Raw genomic sequence first — 8,439 nt, forward strand, 5'->3', positions numbered from 1 at the left:
TTCCTTAGCTGCACGTGCTGTTAATGCTGAATTTTAGACTGTCAGGTTTATCAATGCCTTTCCAAAATCAGTGAGGTCGTTTATTCTGAAGATCTTCAGAAAGTACTTTGCTTCTCATAGGCAGGAACAATGCAAGTTTCTTCACTGCTTTTCTTCATAAATTATGTTTAATACTGTACAAATATTAAGGTGCTGTATCTCCAAACTAAAGGACTAACCTAAGCAGGAAGAAAAGCATGATAAACTGGCTGAGCTTTGATATGTCTTTTTAGAAGACTTCAGGTGGTAATTTTTAAAAATTATTTTAGATCTTTGTCAAGCATCGTGAAGTGACACTTGTAACCAGGTGTCAGATTATCCAGATGAATCTACTTTGGAAAGCAAGAATGGTTGGCTCACAGACATTTCTGTGTTTAGAAATGTAAAATGGGAAACTGCAGATGCATAGCCAACGATCACCACTTTTCTTAATTGTTTGCTCTTCTTCAATACCTTTCTCTGAAGGGCCTTGGAGATTTTGGCAAACTTTAATGAAGTCTGTCTCAGGAGATTCTTGTAAGCTAGGTATCGGTATGGCATTTTTGTCGCTCCATGTCTCAGCTTTGCAGTGGTCTCACTGTAAACTCTGAATTAATTGTTATTTACTCTGCTCTGCAAATCTACGACTTGAGTTTCATTACTGTGGTTTCAGTAAAATCAGATTTTCTGTTGGCATGAGCCAGAAGGAAGATCCACGGCTTTGCTGAGGAGCTTGCCTGTTAATCGCAGCAGGGATACGCTGGCCAAATGCAGTGTGTCATTACACCCAGCTGTAATCTTACCTTCATTACACCATATCACTCTTGTCTCTGAATTACTGGGATTTTTTGAAAGGGCAGATTTTTTTTTCCTGTTAGCCTGGTTGGGGTCTAAAGCTTTTGCAGTGCTGGGCAGTGAAGATGATGGCTATATATCAAAGAGAACTTGGAGACTATTAGAAAAGTCTGTAATGATAAGCCAAAATCAGCTGACGAAGTGAGCCTCATGGGATTCAATAACCTGAGTGAGCTGTGAACGTGGAGGGTGCTTAGCAAACTCTCCTTTTGAAAAAAGTGCTTTTTCAGGAACAAAAAGTGCCAGTACTCAAATGTGATGGCCAGAAGAGTGGCTGCCTGCCGCGGTTCCTCCTGTGACCACCTCAGCCTGGTGGCTCTGGCTCTCTCCCTACCTGTGCCCGGGCATTAGCCCAGCAGTGGCTGTAGGCCTGTGCCTTTACTTGGGAGAAGACCTGAGCAGGATTCAGGCTGCTGAGAGGTATCACCTCTATCTCCCTCTGTCCCCTGCTGTGAATCTCCCCTAAACAATGAGAGAACTGGATGAAAAAACCCACCAGACACATCTGCTGGTTTTGGTGCAATCATGCTTAGCAAAGATGCCTTTAAAGAAGCCCAACCTGGAGACTAATGCAGAATGTGACACAGAACTGTAGGGCAGGCTTCTTACAAAAACTCTCTTCACGTAAGAGAAGGTGGCAGTGAATTATGAAGCTTGAAGAAATACAAGGAAAAACAGATCCTGAAGCCTCAAAGAAACAGTAGTCTCTTGGATTTAATTTTTCATACTTAGCAGAGTGAGTGTCATAGTGGGGTTTTGTGCCTGATGTATTTTTGGTGCCACAAAGGAAAGAAACACCCCGTCTCAGGGTGGGTTTTTGCTACACAGAACACCTGACTCATTCTTCTCAAGCATTGTTCAAAAGAGATGCCCAGGAACAGTAAAGTACCTATTTTCAACGAAAAAGGTACAACCTTCAGCATTTCACTAGCAACAGATTTTGCTTGATTTGAATGAGTGGAAGGAAGCCTGACAAGTTTACAAATGCCACTCAGAAAAAGGTAGCTGCTCTCAAGAAAATTTAAATTATTGTTAAATATTGGTGCCTTTGAAAAACTATATGGTAGTTTATAATAGACAAGATATGCCTGTAATTTTATTTAAATAAAATTGATTTATTCATATAAGAAGTCTGTCATGTTTCCAGGGGAAAAAATATAACCATTTATGGGGCAGTACGGGTGGGACAGACATGTTAGTCTCATAGCCCACCCAGACATTTCAATGAGTTGCACTCAAATTCAGGAAAGGTCAGTGCTGCCTTGTCAAATTCCCTTGATTCTACTATTTAATTGTCATTTGCAACACAGATGAAAACAACTCTTTTTGAGGTCTGGGCAGTAGAGCTTCACAGATCCACAAAAGTCAAATGCTATGGAAAAAGGAGGTCCCAGATTTGGATCTGGTCTCCTGTGTCATACATGATGGAGCAGCCAGCAAGCCAAGCAAACAGAACGGCAAGAACAGGATGTTTCTGTTTTTGGCAAGCTTGATCATAAAAACATTTAGGATTTTATTTGACTTTGTCACCTTTTTTCTTTAAAGAAAAAAACAAAAACTGTTTTATGTTGTAAAATGAAAATGCATTCTGAAAGAAAAACATGAGATACTTGAAGGAATGTTGGCAATTACAGATTTTGTCCTCTTCATATTTTTCATCAGTTTCTAAAATTAAAACTAGGGACCATACCTGACAAAAAGTAGCAAATAATTTTGGCCGCTCTCAGACTGCATTTTGGGACTAAATTGATTATTCATTAAAGATTACAATCCCATGTCTTGCTTTCATCATTCCATGAATTTGATATCACTTTGCTGCATATTTGGCAGAGAGGGTTTTTTCGTCAACTGTGGAGAACTTAAGGAGGGATGCATTCGCCTGTACATAAGAAAACTTCTAAATTTCTCCAGGACCAGGTAAGGGAGAGAAAGTCAGCGCTTCCTAATTTCACATTTCATCTGGTTGCTCACAAATCTGAGACTTCTGAAAACTACCAGTCAGGAACTATAAAAATCTAGAAGCAGCTTTAAATAAACCAACTGGGGAATCGACCTGTTTGCATTAGAAAATCAAACGTACCAATGTCACCGTATCCCCTGGGGTTGGGGCTGGGATCAGCTATCTCCAACCACATTGCCAGCATGACTGCTTACTGTCATGGCTGACCTCAAGGAAAAGCTGGCAGGAGGCTGCATGCCCCATCCCATTCAGGCAATTGTGTAAAATGCACATTTGGGCATTGGCTCTGAGACAAACCAGCTTCTGTGTGTGGCAGAAGCTTGGCTCACAATGGGAAAGTGTTTCCCCCTGTGGAGATGACTTGGGACCTCATGGTTGCATTGGTGTTGGGGTGAGGCATGGAGGGAGGCACTCATGCATGGTATGGGGAGCCTGGTCTTGGGACGGTGTTGCCTGAGACCAAGAGAGCTTGCTCAATGTTGAGTGAGCTGTGAAGGAGCCAGTAGCCCAAAGGAAAGGAGGCTGAAACTAGCCCCTGGACAACCGGGGAACAAGATGTCCTGGGGAAAAAAGAGCATCTTTGAGCTGGCAGCTTAAAGGCAGGGCTGCTCCTACAGTTCCTGGGTTCCCGACCATTCTACCGGGGGCACTTACAGTCACATTTTAGTCTGGATCAAGAAAGTGCTTTGGACCTCACCCACTCGTCCTAACTTAAGTGCCAAGGTTTGCACCATGGAGAAGAGTCAGAGCATGGGAGCTGGAGTCCCTTCATGGGAAGCAAAGTTTGATGGTGATCTCCAGCATTGCACCTCATGTGCTCCAAGCACTAATGGGCATCTGCATCCCTGGGATAAAACTAGAGTCTGAAAATGCCTGTGGCATGGAACAGTTGTGCTGTAGAGGGTCTGCTCTTTTGGCACCACCAACAAAGGCACATACATAGGTAAGGTGAGGAGTTTGTCTGGCAGGAGGGAGGGAACCCATTAAAGTTTTATCATGAGGATAAATGGGTTAAATGTGGCTTTCTCTCATTTACATTATCTGTGTCTCCATAAAGCTTCATAACTGTGATATTTGTTCTATATTCTGTAAATAAACACTTTTTTCCCCTTGTATGTAAACCTAGCCTGAACTAACAGTAAACTTGGCAGCAAGAAATTTCAATCCCACAATTACATTTATCCTTAAAACTGAAGCACTAGAAAACTTTGGTGCATCTGGTACCTTGATGCCCTCCTCCCACGTGGTTCAGTTCCTCTGAACTACAGTAGTTGGGGTAGGAGTTACTGGTACAGAAGTCGGTGGAAGAAAACAGAATAGTTTTTTATCCAAAAAGCCCTTTAGCATGTGCAGTAGTGGAAGCAAGCCTGACTCCCAAGGACTGCACAACAACAGCACATCTGTTAAAAGGGAGAAAGACAACTGGAAAACTGCTGGGCACACGCCTTTAAAATCTATTCTAGGTAAAATATGCACTCACTCAAAATATGTGGGAGTAAAAAGCCTAATATTTGTCAAATAAGGCATAACTAGTCCTCAGATGACTTTTCAGAACAATAATTTCTAACACCTTGCTGTGTACTAGTTGCAGTTCATGGATTGCTATATTTGATAGACTTCTTAGAATGAAAATACATTTTAAAAGTACTGGAAAAACATAATTATAAATACTACAGCATACTTTGCAATTTGATTCAGAAAGAAAGCTCTCACATATAGACCACTGCCATTTAATGACAAAATATTCTGCAGGGGATGGCACCTAAGAGGTCAATGTCACAGTAAGGGCAAGAAATTGGAGCGGAAATGGTTACATCTACATACCGTGGTTACCAGCCATTGCCTCCCTGAGGAGGAGAAAGAAGAAATGGAAAATAGACTGCAGGTCTATACAACTGAACAGCAATTAAGCAACCAAAAATCACTCCCAGCACTTTAAGGCTACGGCGGGGGAAGCTGCGTTCATGGTATGTGGCATTCCAGTCTGCCTCCAGCGTCATTTACCGGGGACAAGGTTCTCAGACACACTCCGGGATTCTTATGGCTCCTGTGCAGCAGCCCCAGAAGCGGTAATGCCCATTTCCTGCTCCTGATGGGAATGACAGCAGGAGTGAAAGCTTGTAGTGCTTTGCTGGAATTTTACTGTTTTGTGACTCCAACTCAGCTAGATACAGTTGACACACAAAAAAAATGTCAAAGATGGTGTTTACTGCTGGCACCGCACTTTATTCAGGCTTGAAAACAAAAAAGAAAGGAAATAAGAAACATCTGGCTCTAATTAAGGCTTAAAAGAAATGGAGGAAAGCAGAAGAAATATATCTAGTCACTCAAGAATGGGTTTGTCTCCTCACAGCTGCATCAAATATACAAATTTGCAAGTAATAAGGTTTTCTTTCAGTTTGATTATTCTATCATATAAACATGGTTTAATATTTTCATAAATAAAAGTGTACTGTCCTTTAGCATGCATTTATTGATTTGTTTTGGTTCTGTCATGCCATCTGGTTCCTTATGCCATTTTTCTTTCTTTAAGGTTTATATAAAATATCCATATGAAGTTAGAAGTTCCCAATCTTTTTTGCTCACAATCCTACTTCCGCTTCCCAGTTGACACACTGTCTTCCATTTGCAAACCTGGGCTTGCAACCCAAGTTTTGGACTCACAGTATTTTACATATCTAAACACAACATGCTGCTCAGAGATGTCCATGATGATGTTAGCTATGCAAAGGAATGGAGCAGGGATGTTATTTCCATTGAACAGAAAGGGTAATGTCATTAACCGCAAGAACTAATTCTTATTTCTTTCCTACTTTGTCATTTAAAAATCTCTGCAAGCATGCAAAGTCCCCGCTATCATCTCGCAGTGTTTCTACTAGCAAAGGACCCAGACCTGTGATTCAGAAGCTGGGTATGCTTTTAATACACTGTAATCCTCAAACTTGGTGCTTTATTGGATGTAGCTTAACTTAGTGTTGCTGAACTAGTCTGTGACTCAGTTTCCCGTCTGCAAGATCCAGTCTGTCTGAATCATGCTTGGTTCTGCTTTGCTCCGTACAAGCCCTGCACAGGGATGGGCATCTTCCTCTGTGTCTCCTAGACACAGTTCTAAACTCTTGGCCCTTCTAACCCCAGAAAAGCAAACATTTACCTGCTGTAAAGTAATTAACACAGGCAAGGGTACTAAACATTCTGTGTGAGGAGATGTTTCTCCCCAGCTGAGCAGTGCGGTTGTTCACTGTTTGACGGCCGTCACGCTGCCAGGGCTCTCCTGGGTGACTCTGCAAATGCCTCCTAGCCCATGGGATGGCCGGGCAGCAGGACGCACGCTGGTACCAGTCCTGGAGCTGTGCCACCCAGCCTCCACCCCTGGCTGCTCTCGCTGGGCAAAGGAGGCACCACAGCTGCCCCTTATGGGAGCCCCGTTTCTGCCCCTCTGCTGAAGAATGCCTGCCAGTGCCTGGACAGGCCCCTTGCGGGCGAATTTGCAGTTTAGCATTTTATTAAGTTAAAAGGCTCAAACGTGTCCTCTGTGCCAAGGAGAAGGCTGTTTCCCCCCTCCTTCTGGCTCCCTCCCACCCATCGGCTACAAGCCATGGCCCCCATACCCTCCTCCTCTTCCTGTGCCGATCCCAGCACCGAGAACCTTTTCTCTTCTCTGTTTTCCATGCTAATGAGAATAACATGCAGAGGGAAAGATCTAGGATGGGAGACACACTTGTAACGCAACAGCTACAGCAGGTGGACAGGCAGATCCCCAGCCGGACAGAGATACCCTGACAGACAGCAAACAGCCCTGTCCTGCCTGGAGGTTTGTCGCAGTACCAGCCACTGCAGGTTGTTAAGACATTTGGATGTTTGAAGAAGTGTATTAACAATTCTGGAGTTCCTGTTTGTAAATGTAATCTTAATTATTTCAGTATTTCCTCAGTCTTTCCCACCTCCTTAGGTCCTTTCCCCAGTATAGAGGATAGCACGTACAGATGTACTTTGTCTGACTCAGCGTTTTCTTGAGAAGAGGAAAAAACATCTTAATAACCTGTAATGCATTAAAGAAGCAGTAGTATCTGGTAGTATTGATAGCAGTATCAGCAGTATCTAGTGGCTAGACCATTGGGCCACATCCCAAGAGACCTGAGCCCTTTTTTTTGACTGGATTTCTGTACATCCTTGGCATATCACATCAGTTTTTTGAACCCTGTTTATAAAGTTGAGATGGAAGTGCTTCAGTAATTAAAAAAGCCAGGCAAACTGCCTTTCCTCACTAATGAAGAGCACCATGTAAAAGCAAGGTGCTGTTCCTACTCACACGCAGGAGATTCATCTGCTGATCACTGATGATAAAAAAGACGGTGTTTATTCCAATTAGTTCTTTAAATATCTGTTTGCTTCTTCATTTTGAGAGTGATACTCATCTCTCAGCTTTTAATTTGTAGCATGCAAAAGAAGCTGAAGAATCTGAAGACACAGCTTTTATTCCCAGTTGTGCCAGTGCCTGCTGAGTGACCGTATTTTATGGTGGAGGTGCACAGAGGGGATGCAACAAGGCTCTGCACTGCCTGTCCAAATTATGTAGTATGGAAATGCCATTCACTCTCCTGAAAGTACGTGCCAAGTGCCTGATCTAGGCCAGTCCTAATACAGTCAGCATTTCCACTTCCTCTCAGCACAAGAGCAACGTTGCTGCAGAGGGGAGGACCTTCCACAGCCCCTCCCTGCGTCCTGCCAGGTCTCCCCGCTGCAGAGCCAGGTGCTTATGGCTGTGTGAGCAAATGAAATGAGGTCACACGGCAGGACATTAGTCCTCAGGTGCTAGCACACTGCCTGGCACAGTTTCAGCCCATGCCAGCCAGGACCCCCCAGACCACAGGCAGGTCTGGTTTGAGGACCAGAGTCAGTTCCCAGGAGACAATATATATATGTACACATATATCATCGAATCATAGAATGGTTTAGGTTGGATGGGACCTTGAAGATCATCGAGTTCCAACCCCCTTGCCATGGGCAGGGACACCTCCCACTAGACCAAGTTGCTCAAAGCCCCATCCAGCCTGGCCTTGAACACCTCCAGCGATGGGACATCCACAACTTCTCTGGGCAACCTGTTCTAGTGCCTTATCACCCTCAAAGTAAAAAGTTTCTTCCTAATATCTAATCTAAATCTACCTTCTTCTGGCTTGAAGCCATTCCCCCTCGTCCTGTCACTACCTGTCCTTGTAATATGTTCTTCCCCAGCTCTCCTGTAGGCCCCCTTTAGGTACTGGAAGGCTGCTATAAGGTCTCCCTGGAGCCTTCTCCAGGCTGAACAACCCCAACTCTCTCAGCCTGTCCTCATAGGAGAGGTGCTCAGGCCCTCTGATCATCTTTGTGGCCCTCCTCTGGACCCACTCCAACAGGTCCACATCTTTCCTATTTGGGGGGTCCAGAGCTGCAAGGCATCCCCATATATATACACATATATTTGTGGATGCCTTGCTTGGAGAGAAGAGAGGTTCACTGGGCCATACACTCAAATAACAGGCCTTAGCCCTTAGCAGTATAAATGTAGCTGAGTGTCTGAGCTGGGCCATTTTCCTATAGCGATTAGAAGACATGACATTTAACAC

Source organism: Vanellus vanellus (genome assembly GCF_965231255.1).
Source record: "Vanellus vanellus genome assembly, chromosome: 1".
Taxonomy (NCBI): domain Eukaryota; kingdom Metazoa; phylum Chordata; class Aves; order Charadriiformes; family Charadriidae; genus Vanellus; species Vanellus vanellus.